The sequence below is a fragment of the Hyperolius riggenbachi genome, chromosome 5 (assembly GCF_040937935.1).
Source record: "Hyperolius riggenbachi isolate aHypRig1 chromosome 5, aHypRig1.pri, whole genome shotgun sequence".
Classification (NCBI taxonomy): Eukaryota; Metazoa; Chordata; class Amphibia; order Anura; family Hyperoliidae; genus Hyperolius; species Hyperolius riggenbachi.
In genome coordinates, this window is record NC_090650.1 from 425,347,755 (window position 1) to 425,371,251 (window position 23,497).

The following is a 23,497-nucleotide window of genomic DNA, read 5'->3' on the forward strand; positions in this document are numbered from 1 at the left end:
GCGGATGGTAGCCCAAGGTGAGGTGGAGGAAAGCAGGCCCCGCCCTTCCCCCATGCCCCTGCTGCTCCCCTTTCCTGCATTGCAACCCCTCCTTCCCCTAAAACTGGCCCTAGAGGGCCCCAGAGCCAGGGCCCCCCTGCGGCTGCATCCCTTGCAGGAGCTATTGTTACGCCCCTGGTGGTGTGTGTCGCACTACAGCGAGGAGGTGACGTGGCTTCAGCAGTGGGAGGCGGGGACATGTCGCACGCTGTAGCACCGCTACCCTCGCATGCACTTGTGGTCAGGGTGTGCTGAGCTGCAGGGTGGTGGTGGTGTGTAGCCCTACAGCGAGGAGGTGACGTGGCTTCAGCAGAGTGAGGCGGGGACATGTCGAGTGCTGTAGCACCGCTACCCTCGCATGCACGTGTGATCAGGGTGTGCTGAGCTGCAGGGTGGTGGTGGGTGTTGCACTACAGTGAGGAGGTGACCTAGCTTCAGCAGAGGGAGGCGGGGACATGCCCCACGCTGTAGCACCGCTACTCTCGCATGCTTGTGTGATCAGGGTGTGCTGAGCTGCAGGGTGGTGGTGGGTGTCGCACTACAACGAGGAGGTGACGTGGCTTCCGCAGAGGGAGGCGGGGACATGCCCCACGCTGTAGCACCGCTACCCTCGCATGCACGTGTGATCAGGGTGTGCTGAGCTGCAGGGTGGTGGTGGGGTGTAGCACTACAGCGAGGAGGTGACCTGGCTTCAGCAGGGGGAGGCGGGGACATATCGCACGCTGTAGCACCGCTACCCTGGCATGCATGTGTGATCAGGGTGTGCTGAGCTGCAGAGTGGTGGTAGGGTGTAGCACTACAGCGAAGAGGTGACCTGGCTTCAGCAGGGGGGGGCAGGGACATGTCGCACGCTGTAGCACCGCTACCCTCGCATGCACGTGTGATCAGGGTGTGCTGAGCTGCAGGGTGGTGGGGGGTGTAGCACTACAGCGAGGAGGTGACCCGGCTTCCGCAGGTGGAGGCGGGGACAGGTCGCGCACTGTAGCACCGCTACCCTCGCATGCACGTGTGATCAGGGTGTGCTGAGCTGCAGAGTGGAGGTGCACGTGTCATCAGACACGCACCCACGTATACGGCGGCAACCATGTGGGGCACGTGTATGTGGACAGAGCCAGCAGCGGGCGCAAACAGGTAAAGTATGCACACACGGGGCAGCAATGGGCACATTCTACACTAAGGGAGGACAGCGCCGGACGGTTCCGTCGCTCGTCCTGATATCGCACACCATTACTGCCACGCACCGCTCAAACACGTCGGCCAAATCTTGCAGCAAGTCCGATTGATACATGCGACCTATTTCGCCCTGAAATTGGGTGCATCGTCGGTCGGTCATGCTCTTGGCGGCAACAATTTTCATCCGATTTGATTATAATAATTGAATCGTATTGTCGATAGGCCGCCAAGCTGCTTGATGTATGGCTACCTTCATCCAGGATAAGGGCTCGTTTCCATTGAAGCAACTCGGAAGCCGTGCGTCAGTTGCATGTGACTCCCCCGGTGCGGCACTTGCGATCCAATTTATATATATAAAATCGTGTGTGCGTGCGTGCGTGTGTGAGTGCGTGTGCGTGTGTGTGTGTGTGTGTGTGCCGCGATCACGCGAAAACGGCTTGACCGATTTGAACGAAACTTGGTACACAGATCCCTTACTACCTGGGATGATATGTTCTGGGGGTCTCGCGGCCCCCCTGCACACCTGGGCGGAGCTACAAAAGCAAATCAGATTCCACCCATTCAAGTCAATGGAAAAAATGTAAAAGGCTGCCATTCTCACAGTAATCAAGCCAGAGTCCCCACACTTTGCACAGTTGGTCACTTGGTGACCGAGGTTACAAATCCAGGAAAAGTGGGCGGAGCATAAAACAGCCAATCAAATTTCAGCCGTTCATTTTAAATGGGAAAATGTAAACTGCAGCCATTCTTAGACTGTTAATCACAGGGTTCTCAAACTTGCCACAGTTGGTCGCTGGGTGAATGCGATTAAGATTCAAGAAAATGGGTGGAGCCCACAACATCCAATCAAAATTCACCTATTGATTTTCAAGGGGAATATTTAAACTGCTGCTATTCTTACACTTTTAATGGCAGAGGCTTCAAACTTGCTACAGTCGGTCATTGGGAGACTGGGGTCAAAGTTCACTAAAGGGGCGGGGCCACATACAGCCAATCAGATTTCCTTGGTGGATAAACTGCTTCCATTCACACATTTTTGATGCCTAGAACCTGACAGCTCACAAACTTGGTCATTGAGTGACTGTGTGTCAAGGTTACAAAAAGTGGGTGGAGCCAAAAACTTTTACTGGGAAAATATAAACGGCAGCCATTCTTACACCGTTAATGGCAGGGTTCTCAAACTTTGCACAGTTGGTCATTAGGTCACAGATTAAGATTTTGGAAGGTGGGTGGAGCCTACAACAGCCAATAAAAATTCCCCTTTTGATTTTCAAAGGGAATATTTCATCTGCTACCATCCTCTTATACTGGTAAAAGCAGATGCCTCAAACCTGGTACAGTTGGTCACTGGGTGACTAGGGTCCAAATTCAGGAAGGGGGCGGAGCCACAAACAGCCAGATTTGTTTATTTTTCAATGGGAAAATACAAAGTATTGATACCAAAGACCCCAAAGCTGATAAACTTGATAATTGAGTGACTGGATGTCAAGGTTAGAAAAAGTGGCCGGTGCCAACAACTTCATTTTTTACATTGCAGGGTTCCCAAACTTTACACAATAGGCCACTGGGTGACTGGGATGAATATTCAGAAATGTGGGTGGAGCCTACAACAGCCAATCAAAATGTACCTATTAATTTTCAAGGGGAATATTTACTTTGCTGCCATTCATGCACTCTTAATGGCAGAGGCCTAACATCTGCTACAGTCAGTCACTGGGAGACTGAAATTTAAATTCTGAAGGGAGCGGGCCAAAAACAGCCAATCAGATTTGTTTAATTTCAATGGTAAAATGCAACTTATTGATGCCATAGACCCCAAAGCTCATAAACTTGGTCATTAAGTGACTGTATGTCAAAATTAGAAATAGTGGGCAGAGCCAAAAACAACTAACTTTTTACATGGGGAAATGTAAACTGCAGCTTTTCTTACACTGTTAATGGCAGGGTTCTCAAACTTCACACAGTTGGTCACTGGGTGACTAGGATTAATATTCGGAAAAGTAGGTGGAGCCTACAAGAGCCAATCAAAATTCACCTATTGATTTTCAAGGGGAATATTGAAACTGCAGCCATTCTCACACTGTTAATAGCAGAGGCCTCAAACCTGCTACAGTCAGTCGTTAAGTTTTTGGGGTTCGAATTCAGTAAAGGGGCGGAGCCAAAAACAGCCAGATTTCTTTGCTGGATAAACTGCTTCCATTAGCACAATTTTGATGCCAAGAACCCAAAAGCTCACAAACTTGGTCATTGAGTAGTGACTGTGTGTCAAGGTTACAAAAAGTGGGTGGAGTTAAAAACAGATTTTTCTGGGAAATTGTAAACTGCAGCCCTTCTTCACTGTTAATGGCAGGGTTCTTAAACTTAGCATAGCTGGTTACTGGGTGACTGGGATTAATAATCAGAAAAGTGGGTGGAGCCTAAAAATGCCAATCAAAAATCACATGTCGCTTTTCAAGGAGAATATTAAAATTGCTGCCATTCTTGCACTGTTAATGGCACAAGCCTCAAACCTGGTACAGTTGGTCATTGGGTCACTGGGGTTCAAATTCAGAAAAGGGGACAGAGCCACAAACAGTGAATCAGATTTGTTTCATTTCATGAAAAAAATACAAATTATTGATGCCAAGGACCCCAAAACTCACAAACTTGGGCATTGAGTAGTGACTTTGTGTCCAGGTTACAAAAAGTGGGCGGAGCTAAAAACTTTCACTGGGAAAGTGTAAGCTGCAGCCCTTCTTACACTGTTTATTTCAGAGTTTCCAATCTTTGCCCAGATGGTCACTGAGTGACTGAGATATTCAGGGAAGTGGGTGGAGCCTATAATAGCCAATCAAAATTCACCTGTTGATTTCAAGTGGAATATTTAAATTGCTGCCATTTTTACACTGTTAATAGCAGATGCCTCAAACCTGCTAGTTGGTCATTGGGTGACTGGGGTTCAAATGCTGGAGAGGGGTGGAGCCAGAAACAGCCTATCTGATTTGTTTAATTTCTATGGGAATATACAAATTATTGATGCCAAGGACTCCAAAGCTCACAAACTTGGTCATTGAGTGTTTGTGTATTAGGGTTAGAAAGTGGGTGGAGCCAACACCAATCAAATACATACCCGGGCAACGCCGGGTCATCAGTGGGTGGAGACAAATACAAATTTCACTGGGAAAATGTACACTGCAGCCATTCTGTTAATGGCAGGGTTTTTAAACTTTGCACAGTTGGTCACTGGGTGACTGGGATTAATATTCAGAAAAGTGGGTGGAGCCTACAAAAGTGAATCAAACTTCACCTGTTGCTTTTCAAGGGGAATATTTAATTGCTACCATTCTTGAACTGTTAATGGCACAGGCCTCAAACCTGGTACAGTTGGTTATTGGGTGACTGGGGTTCAAATTCAGAAAAGGGGATGGAGCCACACACACTCAATCAGATTTATTTCATTTCAATGCAGATTATTGATACCAAAGACCGCAAAGCTCACAAACTTGGTCAGTGAGTAATTGTGTGTTAGGGTTAGAAAAAGTAGGCGGAGCCAACACCAGCCAAATACATACCCGGGCAACGCCGGGCAATCAGCTAGTTAATTATAATGAATGGGGTCGCTGGCGCAATCGCCCCAAAATTCAGCAAACCATGCGCTGCGATTCAGTGGTGAATCTCAGCACATGTATGGAAACAGCAGACAGTGCAGTCTATGCACTCTCTGCTCTCCCGGTGATCGCATTTCCATAAGCATGGCTGAAAGTGTGTATATGGAAACGAGCCCTTAAAGTGGAACAGAGATAAACTTTTACTCATTGCATAATTGTGTTCCTTTCATATAGTTTATAGGGCATTCCTCAAGCCAAATACTTTTTTGTTGTTGTTGTAATACTCTAATTCCCTATCAACTAAACAAGCCTCGCCCACAGCTTCTCCAGTGCCTTGGCACTCTGAGCCTTAATAGCAAGGGCTTATGGGAGGTCAGTCTGGGCAGAAGATTTCAGAGGCAGTGGGGAGGAGGAAGAAGGAGGGGGGAGTGAAGTTTTCACAGGCTGAGGGGTGGAGATGCAGAGCAGCTTGCCTGTGTGTAATGATTACAAACAGAACATGGCTGCTCTCATTGTATCACAGGAAGAAATAAACATATACTGTTTGATTTGCTGTGATTTTCTGTGTAAACTGTCTAAACTTTAGATAAGATATATAGACAAGTTACTTGTTACAGTTAGTTTTTCATCTCGGACCCGCTTTAAAGGACTTATCAGGCTTTATAAGTAAAATAAGAGCTACTTACCCGGGGCTTCTTCCAGCCCAAAGCTCCCAGTATGTCCCTCGCCACAGCTCTGCCATCAGACGTTCGCCGCCTCTGCCTCCCATTCCGCGGGGGTGAGGACGTCAGGCTGACCTCCCTGCGCGAGCGGCGCTGTCAATCACGCCACGTGGACTGGAGCGTACTGCACAGGTGCAGTAGTTCTGCACCTGAGCAGTACGCGTCGGTCCACGTGGCCTCCAGGTCGGCCAGACCTCATCACCGCGGACAAGGAGGCAGAGGCGGCGAACGGCTACGGGGAGAGCTGCGGTGAGGGACATGCTGGGAGCTTGGGGGCTGGACGAAGCCCCGGGTAAGTAGCCCTTATTTTACTTATAGAAGCCTGATAACTCCTTTAAAGTGGCTATAGACCTGACGATTATGGGCAGATTCAACAAAGATTAGAACCTTTAGATGCTGTTTATCGGGAAGAGCTCTGCATTTCGTTTAATCACGCCGTGTCTTCCAATAATTAGCATACACAGCATAGATAAAAATATCCTACTGGTGCTGGACACTACAAGAGACTTGTGTACCTGATAATCTCTGCTGTGGGCGCATCCCAGGGAGCCACAAACATCCCCCCCCCCCCCTACAGAGGGAAGACAAAGAGAGCCTTCAGCAGGTAAACACCCCGTGGCAGCTTTACTAGTGAAACGGAGTCCGGCAGAGAACAGAAGGCAGTGGAGATGCAGAGAGGGGTCATGGTGTGCTTCTGGCTGTCGGCTAATCCTACCACAATCTCAGAATCCAACAGCAGCCCATGCTGGCAACACCAAAACAGCTTTATACGTTTATCGAGAAAATGTAGAAGCATAGCAGAAAATATAAATATATAGTAAAAAAAAAAAAAAAAAAAAAAACACACAGACTCACCCATGCTGCAGCAGTATAACAAAACAGCTGTATTGTTAAGTAAAGCTGTGTTTACCATAATTAACCACTTCATCTCCAAGGTTTTTTTTTTACCCTAATGGATATGAGCAATTTTCACCTGTCAGCGCGTCTCCCTTTCATTCGCCAATAACTTTATCATTACTTGTCACAAAATGATCTATAGCTTGTTTTTTTCGCCACCAGTTAGGCTTTCTTTGGGTGGTACATTATACCAAGAATAATTATTTTCTCTTTGAAGCCATGATCTTTGCCTTTCAATGGTTATGAGAGAGAAATCTTCTTCCCTTTTACCAATCACGGCTCCCCGAGACCCGATGGGTACCCACGGTGGGGGAGGGGGAGGTCGGGGTGTTGGCGCACGCTTGTGGACAGTAGTGGCGGCTGGGGAGGACGTTTTGAAAAGTCCTGTGGTCTGTTAAGAGGGTAAAAACGGTGGGCGGGTGGTGGTTATTATCTCTCTCTATATACAGTGCTGCCCAAAACACAATGACTGAATGACCCAAAACACACAACAAAAGTGGTGAAGAAATGGTTAGCAGACAACAACATTAACAGTTTGAAGTGGCCCAACCAGAGTCCTGACTTGAATCCAATTGAGAACCTGTGGAGGGAGCTAAAGATCAGGGTGATGGCAAGAAGACCCTCCGACCTGTAAGATGTGGAGCTCACTGCTAAAGATGAATGGGCAAACATACCTGCGAAAACATGCAAAACGCTGGCCTGCAATTATAGGAAGCATTTGATTGCTGTAATAGCCAATAAAGGCTTTTCTATTGATTATTGAGAAGGGTATGAGTATTTTTGGACTGGACACTTTTTGCTTAAATATAAATAAAAGCTGAGACATGTTTTTCTTTCCCACAATAATGCCTCTTGTACATCGTCTTACTATCTTTTGGGAGACAACTATATCATTACCTGTCAAAAAATTACTTGCGGTTTGAATAAAAGTAACTTTACACACACACACACACACACACACACACACACACACACACACACACACACACACACACACACACACACACACACACACACACACACACACACACACACACTTTTAGCCAATCACAGTGTTTAATGTGTGTGTTTATAGATAATGGCAGTTGGTGCAGTCAGTTTTGTTTCCCCATGCCTGCCAGCAGTAAGGATGCTGACCTGCGGGCTCACGGAGGATAAAACAACATGAACGCAATCATTTTCTGATCCATCTATTTTTGAACATCTCACTTTGCAATGTCTTGATTCATTTCTCCCCCCACTACTATCTTTCGATAACATTCCTCTTTAAAAGCTGACATAAGATCAGTAAGGTAACACAGTTAACAGCCTGATAATAAACTGATGACTACGGCAACGCTTTCGCCAATATCGCTTCTGTAATAATCGCTGTGGAAACAAAACTGCCTGTAACCCGCTGAGCTGCTGAGCAACACAGTTCATTCAAGTGCTAAACTTTTAACACAACGAATAAATTAAATGTGAGACCTGCGAAGGAGGGGGCTAAATTATTACAGCATAGCGGCTTCCAGCCCCGGCTGCCTTTCCGGATCACCCCGTGATTTACAGCGCGTGAGGAACCAAAGCTAGCAAGAGTTTACCGGCGCAGAGACACTTCCCCCGCTGCGTACAGAGGTGTCACACAGGAGCGACACTCACCTTCCAGGCGTACGTATTATGGCACCGCCTGGGAGCCGGATGGCGCTAAAATCCCCGCCCGGCAATAACCACTTGAGCCCCACAGGTTTATACCCCCCCCCCCCCCCCCCCCCCCCAGTGACCAGGCCTTTTTTTACAATTCAGCACTGCGCAGCTTTAACGGTTTATTGCTCGGTCATACAACTTAGCACCAAATGAATTTTACCCCCCATAAATAGAGCTTTCATTTATAATCCTAATATTTGCTTAGCACTTTACTCCTGTTGGACTCAAAGCGCTCAAGAGCTGCAGCCACAAAGGGCGCACTCAAGAGGCCACCCTGCAGAGTTAGGGAGTCTTGCCCAAGGACTTCTTACTAATAGGCACTGACCTTAGCCAGGATTCAAACCCTGGTCTCCAATGTCAAAGGCAGTGCCCTTAACCAGTACACTATCCAGCCATTTGGTGGCATCAGCCTGTTACTGCTATATTTTTTCAGATTTTTTAAAAGATCGATTTTTTAGTTCCTGCTCGATCCGCGGGATTGATCGATTATTTCCAACATGTTCGATCGGGTTTCGATCGATACAGCCATCAATTTTGCACGTTAGTATGCAAAATAGACGGCTGTATCGATTGCAACCCAATCGACCATGTCGGAAATAACAGATCGATCCCGTGGATCGAGCGGGAAATTGCAACCTGTGTACCCAGCATTAGAAACTTGTTAGAAAGTTGTTATCTTTGCAAAAGTGCTTCTCTGAGCTCTATTACCCAACCTGGGTCAGCTACAGTCCTGTTTTCTGAAGCACTTATCTCAGCCTGTCTCCCACCATTTCCTTTGTTTACTTTATACTGGTTGAACTCGATGGACGTATGTCTTTTTTTCAACCAAAATAACTATGTAAGGTTTTACTGCCAGGGAGTTTGAAGGGCTTTTAGCTCTGCTCTGTTTCGTTATTTAAAATACAGAGTGTAATTTGTAAACTGCAAATATTAGAGAATAATCCAAGGCAAAAAAAAAAAAAAAAAAGCTATATATCTGAAAATAAAAATCGGAGACTCTTTTCTTTGCTACTTACCATATGTTCTATTAATTATCCGTACTACACATACAATTCATTAGATCATACTTTTCTTTCACTTCAGCGAGTTAAGTGGGTGTGGATTTACCTGTTGGTAGAATATTGGTAAATTTGCAGATATTCTTCTATCGACTTTTAACATATATTTTGCAATGCAGAATTCAGAAGAAGTGGAGCAGACACATCGTCACGTTCGTATTCAAAATGCATCGCCTTTACTGTAACCAATCCTTTCCCAAATTTCTTCAGGCTTCATACAACGTGAAACGTGGGATGTGGCTTCATATGCAGAGTCGGGTTCACACAATACTGCAAACGCAGCGTATGCACAAAAGGCACGCTAAGCGCGTCTGCGCAGGACGTGCTCGTATGTTGAGCGGATGCGCTGGCGTCATTCACACTGGCCTATGGGTTTGCGCCGCCGCCTGTTCTGTCACCCGTCCGCCGGTATTCCAGCCCCAATAGCAAAGAACTTGTCTATATATCTTATCTAAAGTTTAGATAGTTTACACAGCAAATCTAGCTGCAAACAGCTTCAACAGTTTATGATTTTTTATTCCTGTGATACAATGACAGCAGCCATGTTTGTCACATTACACGGGCAAGCTGAGAGCATCTCCAGCTCTCAGCCTGTGACAAATTCACTCCTTGTCAAATATAAACTGCTTACTTTTTTCACTGGAGTGATCCTTTAACTGCGCTCTGGTAAATGCGTTTTTCACTTTAGGCTACTTGCACACCAAGACGTTGCGTTAGGTGCTACGTTAAGGTCGCATAACGTGCACCTAACACAACGTATGGTGCTGCAAGTGAGGACGGTAGAGTGAGCCGCGTTCGGCGGCTCGATTCCTTTAATGTATCCCAGAGTGGCGCTGATTGGCCAGCGGGACCATGTGATGCGGAGCGAGACACTCCACATCACGTGGTCCCGCCGGCCAATCAGCGGCCGCCAGTGCAGTGAATATTAAGTAGCCATGTGCGCGGCTACTGTAGCTGGCTCTCCCCGCCTCCTCTCCACCCCCCACTGCGCATGTGCAAACAGTCTAACGCAGCTATAGCCGCTCTAACGCCGTAGCATGCTGCACTTTCCGGAGAACGTGCAGTGTTACATGTAATGCAACGTGGGCTGTGTGAACAGCCCACTTGTGTTACATTGCTGTGCGTTGGTGGAGCGTTACAGGCGCACGTACGTCTTAGTGTGTAAGCAGCCATAATGTGCAGGGCTGTGGAGTCTGTACAAAAATCATCCAACTCCTCAATTTACGAAAACACAGACTGACTCCAGGTACCCAAAATGGCTGACTTCGACTCCTTAGTCTAATATTAAGCGGGTGGATCCAGCACGCCTGACAGTATGGTGTGGTTGTTCACAGTCCAGGGGGACACTTTGGAAGCTCTGAATATTCTTAACAGTATACAGCTATGTGAAGTTGCATCTCGTTATAGGTTTCAGAAATTGGAGAGCGCAGCAGAAAAACTTTTGACTTTACTGATATCTACTGGAACATTCCTGCAGCGATCCCACACACAGGATGGTATTATGCAGAGACAGTATTTAACCACTTGAGGACCGCAGTGTTAAACCCCCCTAAAGATCAGGCAATTTTTCAATAAATTGGCCACTGCAGCTTTAAAGGGAACCTTAACTGAATGGGGGTAAAGAGTTTCAATTACCTGGGGCTATTACCAGCCCCCTGCAGCAGTCCTGTGCCATCGGAGACGCTCTAGAATCCTCCGGTCCCCCGCTGTCACTTAGTTTCGTTTTTGATGACTCACCAGTCGGCCGGCCGCCATGCGTATTATTGGACGCATTCACTACTGCAATTAGCGCTGTTGCGGACCGCAACGCATACAAAAATACGTGTTGCCGCATATCTATGCGTGCGGAATGTGGCAACGCATATTTTGTACGCATTGCGGTACGCAACAGCGCTAATTGCAGTAGGGAATGCGTCCAATAATATGCATGGTGGCCGGCCGACTGGTGAGTCGTCAAAAACGAAACTAAGTGACAGCGGGGGACCGGAGGATTCCAGAGTGGCTCCGAGGGTACAGGACTGCTGCAGGGGGCTGGTAATAGCCCCAGGTAAGTGAAACTCTTTACCACCCATTCAGTTAAGGTTCCCTTTAAGGCCAAGCTGCAGGGCTGCACAACACAGCAGAGGAGTGATCCCCCTCCTTTCTGCCCACCAACAGGGCTCTCTGTTGGTGGGGTATGATCTCCTCCCAGATGTTTGTTTGTTTAGTAATGTTTTTTTTTTTATAAAAAAAAAGTGTGGTTTTTTTATGCCATTGTATACCCCCCACCCTCCTTCCCCCCACCAGCCAATCCCCGTGATCAGCTGTCATAGGCTTCGAAACTTCGAAACTGAAGGCGCAGCAGAGCAGGAGATGCATGCACGCAATCTCCTGCAAAACAGAGCCCCAGGACTTTACAGCGATCGGCGTTAGGCGGTCCTAGGGCTGCCGCCGCGGGCAAACGCCCATCGGCGTGACACGGCAGGCTAGAGGTTAATATGAAAATTGCTGCAGCAATCTTTGAGGCAGGGAACACACTTGACGGTTTTCGTGCGTGTTTTCTGCACAGAAAAACTGAGAACTCATGGAAATGGGCTAGTTCACACTTAATGTGTTTTTCGCGTGCAGAAAAATAACTGACATTCTGCATCATGATTCTGCACATTCTGTCAGTTTTATGTATCAAGTACATCAGCTGAACATGCTGAATAGAAACACACTTGTGCAGAAAACATAAAACTGAAACACAAGTGTGTTCCCTGCCTGATTATTTTGCAATACTTACCAGGGCTGAGGATTTTGTAAAAAAAAAAAAAAAAAAAAAAAAAAAAAAAATAAAAAAAACATCCGACTGCCTGCTACTCAGTTTATGAAACAACCGACTCCGACTCCAGGTACCCAAAATTGCTCTGATTCCTCCTCCACAGACCTGTTAGTGTGAATAGGCCTTAAATCAGAAGAACTTTCTCTTTGAAGCTTTCCATTTATCCAGGACACCCTGTGTTCGCTTCTACAAACAAATTTGGAGGGGGGGGGGGGGGGGGTGAGAGGAGGGAGATTGCCGATGGGACGAGGGTGATAAATAAAAATATTCACCGCTCATAGCCAGGCCCCATATATAGTGCAGCCTTATGGAGGAATATCTCCGTTCAGACAGCTGCATTACACACACAGGCGAGAATGACTCATTCAGAATGCGCTAGTGTCACCTTGTGCCCAACCAGCGGCTGTGCATCTGCTGCAATGAGCCGATTACAGCACCAAATGTGTCAGGCCTAAACTGTTTAGCCCGAAGGCTCAATTAACCCAATTAACCCCGCGTAGGCGGAGAGATTCCAGAACACGCCGCGGCTGGCTGATCACTCGCTGGAATTCCTTTTCTGAGTAATTTCCTTTTTCTTAAAGCAATGCGGTATTAAAAGCTGTGCTGAACGGTTTCTATGCAGGTATTGATAAAATGTGTGAAAGTCAGGACTAGTCTGCCACCCTATGTTTTTTATCTTTCGGTGACGTACAGTACGTGAGCACATGAAGTCATTCCTCTACCATCCTCATTTATGTCCTGTATTTTCGTGGAAAAATGGGGAGAAAAAAGTCCCTGTGACTTATCTGCCAAATACTGGGAGTCCCCAACCAACAAATATCCGTTGATATGAACCGCCGTGATGTCCCCCAACGTGTGTTCACCTCTGCTCTGTGTAGATCTATCAAAGCAACAGCTTGACTTAAAGAGGAACTCCAGTGAAAATAATTTAATATAAAAAGGTGCTTAATTTTTACAATAATTATGTATACATGATTTAGTCAGAGTTTGCTCATTGTAAAATCTTTCCTCTCCCAGATTCACATTCTGACATGTATTACATGGTGACATTGTTACTGTGGGCAGATTATGTAGCTGTTCTGGCTTTAACAGACAGCTATAAACAGCCATTTCCTGTGTGTGTCATTGTTACATTGTGGCAGTTTGCCCAGAGTACCGTACGGTACCAGAGCCTCTTGTGGGAGGGGTTTCAGCACAAAATCAGTCATACAGCGCCCCCTGATGGTCTGTTTGTGAAAATCATTATATTTTTCATGTAAAAGTGGGTATCAGCTACTGATTGGGATAAAGTTCAATTCTTGGTCGGAGTTTCTCTTTAACTCATCAACGGCTCCATTCACAATCCTCTCCTCTTACTCATGGCTCCCCTAGTGCCGACTTCAGATGATTGCGTCATTGGCAGAAGCCGACACTAGGGGAGTAGTGAAGGAGAGGTGTGTGATCGCCGCTGGATGAGTTGAGGGACATGCTGCTTCTGCTAGACATACACAGGAGCAAAGGAGGACACACGGAGCAAACAGGGGACACGCTGGGGACAGAAGTGGACACACTGGAGACACACGAGGACACTTTAATTGGGGAGAACATCTAAAAGACACTCCTGGACCATGGATTCACCAAGTTTAGCATATAAACCGTATATATTCCGGCGTATAAGACGACCACCCAACTTTTCCAGTTAAAATATAGAGTTTGGGATATACTCGCTGTATAAGACTACCCCTCTTCCAACACACACCAAATACAAATAACATCATATACTAGTGCTATGAACAGATACTGGTGCTGAACTGTATGTGGTACCCAGTATATAACAGCATATAGGGGATTGACTGGTTGGATTGGTCAACTCTCCTTGTCTACATGTTTATCAGAGCAGTATGGAAGAATAGATTGTGCTGTGCCCATAAAACACGCCTCTTTCACCCGTCTGGCCCCGCCCTTGTATCCTATTTACCTCCTTCTCTGCCTCTCAGATCTCACACATGTACACCTGCATCGCTTCACTACAGTCCTCAGCAGCGAGATCTGAGAGGCGGTAACAGGGTAGGGCGTATCCCCCGGCATCAATGACACCCGACGTATAAGACAACCCCTGACTGTTCAGAAGTTTTTCAAGGGTTAAAAAGTAGTGTTACGCAATATATATACAGTGGTGTGAAAAACTATTTTCCCCCTTCCTGATTTCTTATTCTTTTGCATGTTTGTCACACTTAAATGTTTCTTCTCATCAAAAACCGTTAACCATTAGTTAAAGATAACATAATAGAACACAAAATGCAGTTTTAAATGATGGTTTTTATTATGTAGTGAGAAAAAAAACTCAAAACCTACATGGCCCTGTGTGAAAAAGAAATTGCCCCCTGAACCTAATAACTGGTTGGGCCACCCTTAGCAGCAATAACTGCAATCAAGCGTTTGCGATAACTTGCAACAAGTCTTTTACAGCGCTCTGGGGGAATTTTGCCCCACTCATCTTTGCAGAATTGTTGTAATTCAGCTTTATTTGAGGGTTTTCTGGCATGCACTGCCTTTTTAAGGTCATGCCACAACATCTCAATAGGATTCAGGTCAGGGCTTTGACTAGGTCACTCCAAAGTCTTCATTTTGTTTTTCTTCAGCCATTCAGAGGTGGATTTGCTGGTGTCTTTTGGGTCATTGTCCTGCTGCAGCACCCAAGATCGCTTCAGCTGGAGTTGACGAACAGATGGCCAGACATTCTCCTTCAGAATTTTTTGGTAGACAGTAGAATTCATGGTTCCATCTATCACAGCAAACCTTCCAGGTCCTGAAGCAGCAAAACAACCCCAGACCATCACACTACCACCACCATATTTTACTGTTGGTATGATGTTCTTTTGCTGAAATGCTGTGTTACTTCTACGACAGATTTAACAGGACACGCACCTTCCAAAAAGTTCAACTTTTGTCTCGGCGGTCCACGAGGTATTTTCCCACAAGTCTTGGCAATCATTGAGATGTTTTTTAGCACAATTAAGACGAGCCTTAATGTTCTTTTTGCTTAAAAGTGGTTTGCGCCTTGGATATCTGCCATGCAGGCCATTTTTGCCCAGTCTCTTTCTTATGGTGGAGTTGTGAACACTGACCTTAATTGAGGCAAGTGAGGCCTGCAGTTCTTTAGATGTTGTCCTGGGGCCTTTTGTGGCCTCTCGGATGAGTTTTCTCTGCGCTCTTGGAGTAATTTTGGTGGGCCAGCCACTCCTGGGAAGGTTCATCACTGTTCCATGTTTTTGCCATTTGTGGATAATGGCTATCACTGTGGTTCGCTGGAGTCCCAACGCTTTAGAAATGGCTTTATAACCTTTACCAAACTGATAGATCTCAATTACAGTACTTTTGTACTCATTTGTTCCTGAATTTCTTTGGATCTTGGCATGATGTCTAGCTTTTGAGGTGCTTTTGGTCTACTTCTCTGTGTCAGATAGCTCCTATTTAAGTGATTTCTTGATTGAAACAGGTGTGGCAGTAATCAGGCCTGGGGGTGACTACAGAAATTGAACTCAGGTGTGATAAACCACAGTTAAGTTATTTTTTAACAAGAGGGGGCAATCACTTTTTCACACAGGGCCATGTAGGTTTTGAGTTTTCTTTCCCTCACTAAATAATAAAAACCATCATTTAAACTGCATTTTGTGTTCAATTATGTTATCTTTGACTAATAGTTAACGGTTTTTGATAAACAGAAACATTTAATTGTGACAAACATGCAAAAGAACAAGAAATCAGGAAGGGGGCAAATAGTTTTTTCACATATTATATATATATATATATATATAAGTTTCTCACTGTAACGATTGGGGAATTATTTCCGTGGTCAGTGCACAAGATGTGCGCTGACACTGCAGAAATCCTCCACAAGCGAATAAAATACAGAACCCAGCTATGGTGCTTTGCACCTGTGGAGGGAAATTCCTACCGGCAGATGGAGCTGTGGCGTGCAGAGGAACCAACCCTCTGCACCACCACAGATGCCAGTGGGAATTGTATGAGGTGAAGCTTACACAGGGCAAGATAGCCCTTGGAGAGAGAGAGTGAGCACAGGGACAGAATGTATGTGTGTCCACCAATCTAGTCGCCACCCGGCGACGGTGAACACACAACAGCGGAAACCAAGTGGGAACGCAATCGCAAGAGTTGCGATTGCCAATAGTGACACAAGACCGAGTAGAGACAGAGCACAAGTGTAGCAAGGAAGACACAGCAAATAACAATGATCAGAATGCCAAGGAAAATAACAAACACACTCGCTAAGTACGGTCGCCGCACGAAAAGCGCAACAGAGACAAAACACGCCAACCCTAACTAACCAATGTAACACGCAAAAAGAAAAGAGAACGCGAACGCTTGCTAAACGGTTACCTCACCGAGCCTACAGCAAGCGTTCGTTCCAGACAAAACAGACAGAAGGAGTAACCAGTAGCAACCGCAGCTCTGGCCTACACTTCCAGACAGAGTACAGAAGGAACCACCGCCACTACCGCTAGGGCGCATGCGATCCAAACAGAAAGAAAGATGGGGCTACCAGTAGCAACTGCTGCTCTGGCTTGCACCCCTAAGGCAGAATACCGAAGGAACCACCGCCACTACCGCTAGGGCGAATACGATCCAAACAGACAGAACGATTTCCTGTCGACCACCGCTGGCGACAAGACAATCGCAAGAGATAGACAGTACAAGGCAATACAGATAATACAAACTGACTACGCTAGAAGGAATGCTAGTGCAGTCCCAAGTAATTACTCTAAGATAATCTTAGCAAACAATTAGCAAAGGCTGAGACTCCAGGTAAGTTAGCAGGAACAAACCATCATGACCAGCAAGGAATTCTGGGAAGAAAGCACCAGTTAGTCTTACCGGTAACGGTGTTTCTGTTCAGCAGCTGGGACACCCTCTGGAGGATTGGTCCCCGCCCAATTCTGGGGAAACACAAGAAACAAGTATAAAAAGCTCCCACCCTCCCTTCATCCCCAGTGTATAAAAAAGTAAAAAGCCCGAACACTAAGGAGAAAAAAAGGAAGAGCGAAGCACCTCCACGTGACCCACTATATAACTATATGAAGAAATAGGCACAAGGAAGTGCGACAGAATAGGGTCGGGCAGTAGACGGTGTCCCAGCTGCTGAACAGAAACACCGTTACCGGTAAGACTAACTGGTGCTTTCTCCCATTCATCAGCTGGGACACCCTCTGGAGGGATACACAAGTAAATACCCACCTAGGGAGGGACTACAGCCTGGAGCACTTTCCTGCCAAACGACAAATCCTGTTGCGAAAGAACATCCACCCTGTAATGTTTGACGAAAGTGGAAGAACTCGCCCAAGTTGCCGCTTGACATATCTGCTGGACCGTAGCACCCGCTCTCTCTGCCCATGACGTTGCCATTGATCGAGTAGAATGTGCCTTTAGGTTGGTTGGTGGAGTGGAGTCTGAAGTCTTGTAAGCTAGAGAAATAGCCTCACATATCCACCTAGCAATAGTTTGTTTCGAAGCTTGTTGTCCCTTATTCTTCCCCATAAATAAAACAAATAAGTGAGAAGATTTTCTAAACTCTCTAGTCCTAGCTAGATAGGATAGAAGTGCTCTCCTAACATCTAGACAGTGGAACTCCCGTTCCTTAGCACAGGAAGGATTCTCACAAAACGAAGAAAGTACAATGTTCTGGGATCTGTGAAAATCAGTAGATACCTTCGGTAGGTAATTTGGATCCAGACGTAAAACAATCCTGTCTGGAAAAATAGACAAAAACGGATCTTTCACCGACAAGGCCTGAAGGTCGCCCAACCTTCTAGCTGAGGTAATGGCGATTAAAAAAGCCACTTTAAACGTCAATAACTTTAGTTCAATTTCCTCAATAGGTTCAAAGGGGGGACTGGAAAGCACATTAAGGACTAGTGTCAAGTCCCACTGAGGAACCACCTTTTGTTTAAGAGGTGTAGATCTCTGAACTGCCCGGAAAAAATCTTTGAGCAATTTTTCCTGTGCCAAGGGTCTGTCTAGGAGAACTGATAGAGCCGAGCACTGTACCTTCAAGGTACTCAAGGCTAAATTCATTTCAAGGCCCTCCTGTAAGAAGTCGAGAACAGTCCCCGTCTCATCTTGATTTCGACTATGTGAAGTACACCAAGATGTATACACCTTCCAAACTTTCCTATAGATTTTGTGGGTAATCGGTTTCCTGCATTTTAATAATGTGTCGATGGTTTTCTCTGAAATTCCTTTACCCCTTAAAATCATCCTTTCAGGATCCAGGCTGCCAGATTGAAAAGTTCTGGCTTGGGATGAAAAAGCGGTCCCTGACGTAGAAGGTCTGGCCTGACTGGAAGATTCAGAGGCGTTTGAACTGACAACTGTAGAAGAGTGGAGAACCAAACTCTCTTGGGCCACACAGGAGCTATGAGTATGAGATTTACTTTCTCCCTTTGAAGTTTGTCTAAGACCTGAGGAATTAATTTGAGGGGTGGATATGCATAACCCAGATCGAACGTCCATGGGACCGACAGTGCGTCCAACCCCAGAGAACTCGCATTTCTGTGAAGAGAAAAAAACTGCGGAATCTTGGTATTGACTGGTGAGGCAAAAAGATCGATGTCTGGGACACCAAATTTTTCTGTGACCCAGAGAAAAACCTCCTGGTTTAGTTCCCACTCGGCATGGTCGATTTCGTGGCGGCTCAAAAAGTCCGCCTCGATATTGAGAGACCCCTTCACATGAATGGCCTCGACTGACAAAAGATTGGCCTCTGCCCAAATAAAAATTTCCGTCGCCAGACGAGAAAGACTCAGAGATCTGGTCCCCCCCTGTCTGTTGAGATATGCTACCGTCGAAATATTGTCCGAGAGAATCAGAATATGATTGAGACGAATCAAGTACTGGAAGGCCAGAAGCGCCTCTTTCACTGCTGAGAGTTCTCTGAAGTTGGAAGATTTTTTGGCTATCGACCTGGACCACCTCCCCTGGGAATGTTGGCCCATTGTCGTTGCCCCCCAACCCCAGGCACTGGCGTCCGTGTGCATTCTTATAGGGTCTATCTGTTTCCATACTCTGCCCTGTGTTAGATTCCATGGTTGAAGCCACCAGTGAAAGCTTCCTTTCACCTGTGCTGGTATCTGTACCTGTGAGTCCAACGACTCCTGGGTTTTGTCCCATACCCCCAATAACCAGTTTTGGAGATCTCGAGAATGAAAATGAGCCCAAGTTACTGCCGGAATGGATGCTGTCATGAGACCTAAAATCCTCATAACTTCTCTTATTGCCACTTCCTGGCGTAGGAGTAACTCCCTGACTCCTTCTTGTAATTTGTCTACTTTCCCTGGGGTCAGAAAAATTCTCTCCCGTATGGAATCGATCAAATACCCCAGAAATACAATCGACTGAGAAGGTTCCATTTTTGACTTGGGGTAGTTTATGATCCATCCCATCCGAGAGAGAACCTCCACAACCATGTCTCTGTGGGCTTTGAGATCCATCTCTGTTTTGGAAACAATAAGGAGATCGTCCAGGTAGGGGATAATGTTTACTCCCTGATTTCTCAGCACCTTCATTATCTCTGCTAGGACTTTTGTGAAGATACGCGGGGCTGATGCTATTCCAAAGGGCAGGGCCTGAAATTGGTAATGACATGTCCGATCTCTCATTCGAATTGCAAACCTGAGAAATTTCTGATGAGATTTTGCAATCGGAATGTGGAGGTAAGCGTCCTGCAAATCTATTGACGCAAAAAACTCGCCCCCTTGAAGAAGTGCCCTCACTGAAAAAATGTTTTCCATTCTTAATTTTCTGTAAACTAAAAAGGGGTTCAGAGACTTCAAATTTAGAATGAATCTGAATTCCCCGTTGGTTTTGGTCACCAAAAAAACATGGGAGTAGTAACCCTGAAACTCCTGACTTTGAGGTACAGGAATGATCACTTCCTTTGCAATCAATTTCTGTATCTCTGTGAGAAGACCCTGAGCCTTGCTCGGATCCTTTGGAAATCTGTTTACAAAAACTCTGGGGGGAGGAGGAACGAAAAATTGTGGACGATACCCGTCCTTTATAATCCTCAAAATAAATGGATCGGGATTGATTTTTTCCCAATGGGACAGAAAATAAAGAAGTCTCCCCCCACCGGCAATTTGTCATTTACTCCCCTTAGGGTCGGTTGGTTTTGCAAGTGCAAATCCCCCACGTCCTCTACCCGCTGGAAAGGACCATTTCCGCTGCTGGCCTGGCTGTTTGACCTGACCCTGTGCAGGTTTTCTAAACAACCCAGGTTTATTAGTTTTAAAAGATTTTCGCTTATTGGGAAACTGCTTCCCCTTCTCTGCCGACCTGGACAGTATATTATCCAATTCTTTCCCAAATAATAAATTACCTTCAAAGGGCACTGCACATAATTTATTTTTAGAAGTCAAGTCTCCATCCCAGGTCTTGAGCCAGAGAGCCCTCCGCGCGGAGTTAACTAAAGCGGTAGTACGTGCGGAAATACGCACAAGCTCTACTGCTGCATCCGCTAAAAAGGCCACTGACTTCAGGACCACCGGAAGAGACTTAACATAAGTATTTAAATCTGAACCTGTCTTCACATGCGTGATTAAATTATCAATCCAAACTCGTAAATTACGAGAAATGCAAGTGGCGGCTACCCCTGGTATAAACGCAAAAGAAGCGGATTCCCAGGCTTTCTTTAATAGAAGATCTATCTTCTTGTCCATAGCATCCTTTAATACTCCTGTATCCTCAAAAGAGAGGTCAGCATTTTTAGAATATTTGGACAAAGCCGCGTCTAATTTTGGACATTTAGTAAACTCATCGATGTCAGAAGCCGAGAAGGGGAATTTCCTCTTGGCAGATTTGGGAATGAATAATTTGCGCTCCGGCTCCTGCCATTGTGACTTTATAATGTCTTTAAGAGATTGATGGAAGGGAAAAACCCTCCCCGATTGTTGGGCCAGCCCTGAATAAACTTGGTCTTGAGCCGTAAGCTCTATTTGAACCTCCGGAATTTGTTCCGTGGAATAAACAGCTTTAAGTAATTCGCTTGTTTCCTCTGTACTGAAAAGGAATCTGGCAGCCTTTTTAAAATCGCTATCTGATTCCTCCTCAGAAGGAGCATTTTCTCCTTCTTCCATGTCTGAAACATCTTCTCTACCCTCCAAATCCTCTTCCTCCTCTCCCTCCTCCCCTAAGTGATCCATATTAACTGCCCCCTGAACCGAATCCGAGGCCGGGATAGGAATAGGGACAGAAGGGATAACAGGGGGATCAATGGGTACTGATGGGGGATCTGGAGCTGAAGAAGGACCTGGTATAGGATAGTCAGAAAAAAGAGATTCTTTAAATTTCCCAAGAGTCTCATCCATATCCTTTTTAACTGATCGCATAATATTCTTAAAAATGGAAGAGGATTCTGCAGTAATGACTGCATCTATACATGACTGACAGAGTGCCTTAGTATAACCAGAAGAAAGTTTAACTAAACACTGGCAGCATTTCTTAGATCTGGATCTAGAACTAGAGGAAGAAGACCCAGACTCCACTCTAGCCTGTATAAAACAAGGGGAGATAGAGAGAAAAAAATACATACAGACCAGTTAAAATACCATCTATTCAATAAAATCAACTGGCAGTACGATAGGGAGAGCATTCTCCCACTCACCCCACCCTCCGTCTGCTGAGGCTTGGATTCGGCAGTTGTAGCACTCGAGGAGGCAGTGGGAACCGACATGCCTGATGCTGGAGCAGTGGCAGCGGTAGTAGCGGCGGCGGCGGCGGCAGTAGTCCGCCCACTCTCCGTCTGCTGAGGCTTGTCCATCTTGCCGCCGCCCGCACGCCTTCTCAGCACTTAAATGCGGAACTCCGTGTGCTTCCTGGTCCGCCCCCTCTGGCGTCACCGGAAGTGACCTAAGTGCGCCGGCAAATAATTCCCCAGGAAGTGCCTCGCGCAAGAGGAAGGCGGAAGCTGAACAGCTCAATTCCCTCCGTGAGCGTTCAGCAGCAATGGCGGCAGCCTGCGCTACAGGGACCTTCTCCTCCTGAGACTCACCCCGCACTACAGGTACCACCGCCGGGAAATACACTCACCCTCTGGTGAGGATAAAAATAACAAAATGGGAGCTGCATGTTCCGTGTGTTCCTCGGGCGGAAACACAAATAAAACTGGGGATGAAGGGAGGGCGGGAGCTTTTTATACTTGTTTCTTGTGTTTCCCCAGGATTGGGCGGGGACCAATCCTCCAGAGGGTGTCCCAGCTGATGAATGGGAGAAATGGTTTTTAGGGCTGGTGCACACCGAGCGGCTTTTTGGGCGTTTTCAGATCCGCTTGCGGCTGCGGATCTGCTTGGTCAATGTATCTCAATGGGGTGGTGCACACCAGAGCGGGGGGCGTTTTGCAGAAACGAAAAATGCCTGGGTGAGGCATTTTTTGGATTGCGGGTGCGTTTCTGCCTCAATGTTAAGTATAGGAAAAACGCAAACCGCTCTGAAAAACGGCACTTCAGAGCGGTTTTGCAGGCGTTTTTGTTACAGAAGCTGTTCAGTAACAGCTTTACTGTAATATATGAAATCTACTATACTGAAAACCGCAGCAGCAATCCGCAAAACGCTAGCAAAACGCCTCATAAAAATAAAAAAAAGCGTTTAAAAATCTGCTAGCGTTTTGCGGATCTGCTAGCGGGTTTTGGTGTGCACCAGCCCTTATACTGCAAGCCATCAGAGAAAGCAGCTAAGCAATTTGCATGACAAGTGGATGCAAATTCCTCCCCAGAACAGCAGCTCAGCAAGTTGCAGAGTGAAGACAGGTCTCCTTTCCAGGGACCTGCAACGCTCAGAGCTACAAAATGGTCAAAAAGCTGTCTGCCTGTGCAGACAGCAGAGCAGATCATTACACTTACACTTTCTTTGTGAGATTTCCCTTATATGAGGAAATGCAGGATCTTTAGCCATCCCCGATAGCAAGAACTGCCCGATCGTAGTTCTCCTCACACCCCCACCTGCTAGAAACCGATCCTTCTTGCGCCACTCATTACCCTCCCGCCTCCCTCCATTGCAACAGACGTGTCTCTAGCCAGAAAGCCACCGCTGTGTACAGGGCTTTAGTCTAGGGCTAGGCTGTTTAGCTATCCGGAGTTCTCCTCCCAGAGCATTCTGGGAGACCAGGTATATTTTGTACTGGCTTTGGAATTCTGCGAAACAAACGTTTCCCTCTAAAAGCAAGTACCCATGACACAACTTTTCACAACATTTTTCCCGCAAACGGTAGGGTTTTTTTGCGTGACGTGATTGTTTCTGTGATTTGGTGACGTGGGTACATGTGGGTGATTAAACAATTTTTTTTTTTTAATGTGCAGTAATTACTACCATCACGGCATATTGGATCTTTAAGACCCCCCGACGACTGCCGCGCAAAGTACCCCAATTGTTTGAACTCCTGTCCGTGGTGTGCAGTCACGTATTCCTGTGGTAGGAACATAGATCAGGAAACACTCGCTCATCAGGGCGCGTCGCTGTGGGCTCCCCGATCTTCTGGTGACTATG

The 23,497-nt window shown here is 46.3% G+C and overlaps 1 protein-coding gene across 6 annotated transcripts in view; it reads right to left on the bottom strand.

Annotated features, from left to right (window-relative positions):
* The window catches only part of ZFAT (zinc finger and AT-hook domain containing), a 222,358-nt gene that overhangs the window by 187,210 nt on the left and 11,651 nt on the right, over positions 1-23,497 (bottom strand). The window contains exon 3 of one of the 6 annotated variants that reach the window (XM_068238050.1): positions 9,118-9,208. The exons of the other annotated variants lie outside the window; for them this stretch is intronic. The gene's annotated coding sequence lies outside the window, so the exon portion shown is untranslated. The remainder of the gene's footprint in view (positions 1-9,117; positions 9,209-23,497) is intronic. 6 annotated transcript variants of the gene reach the window in all.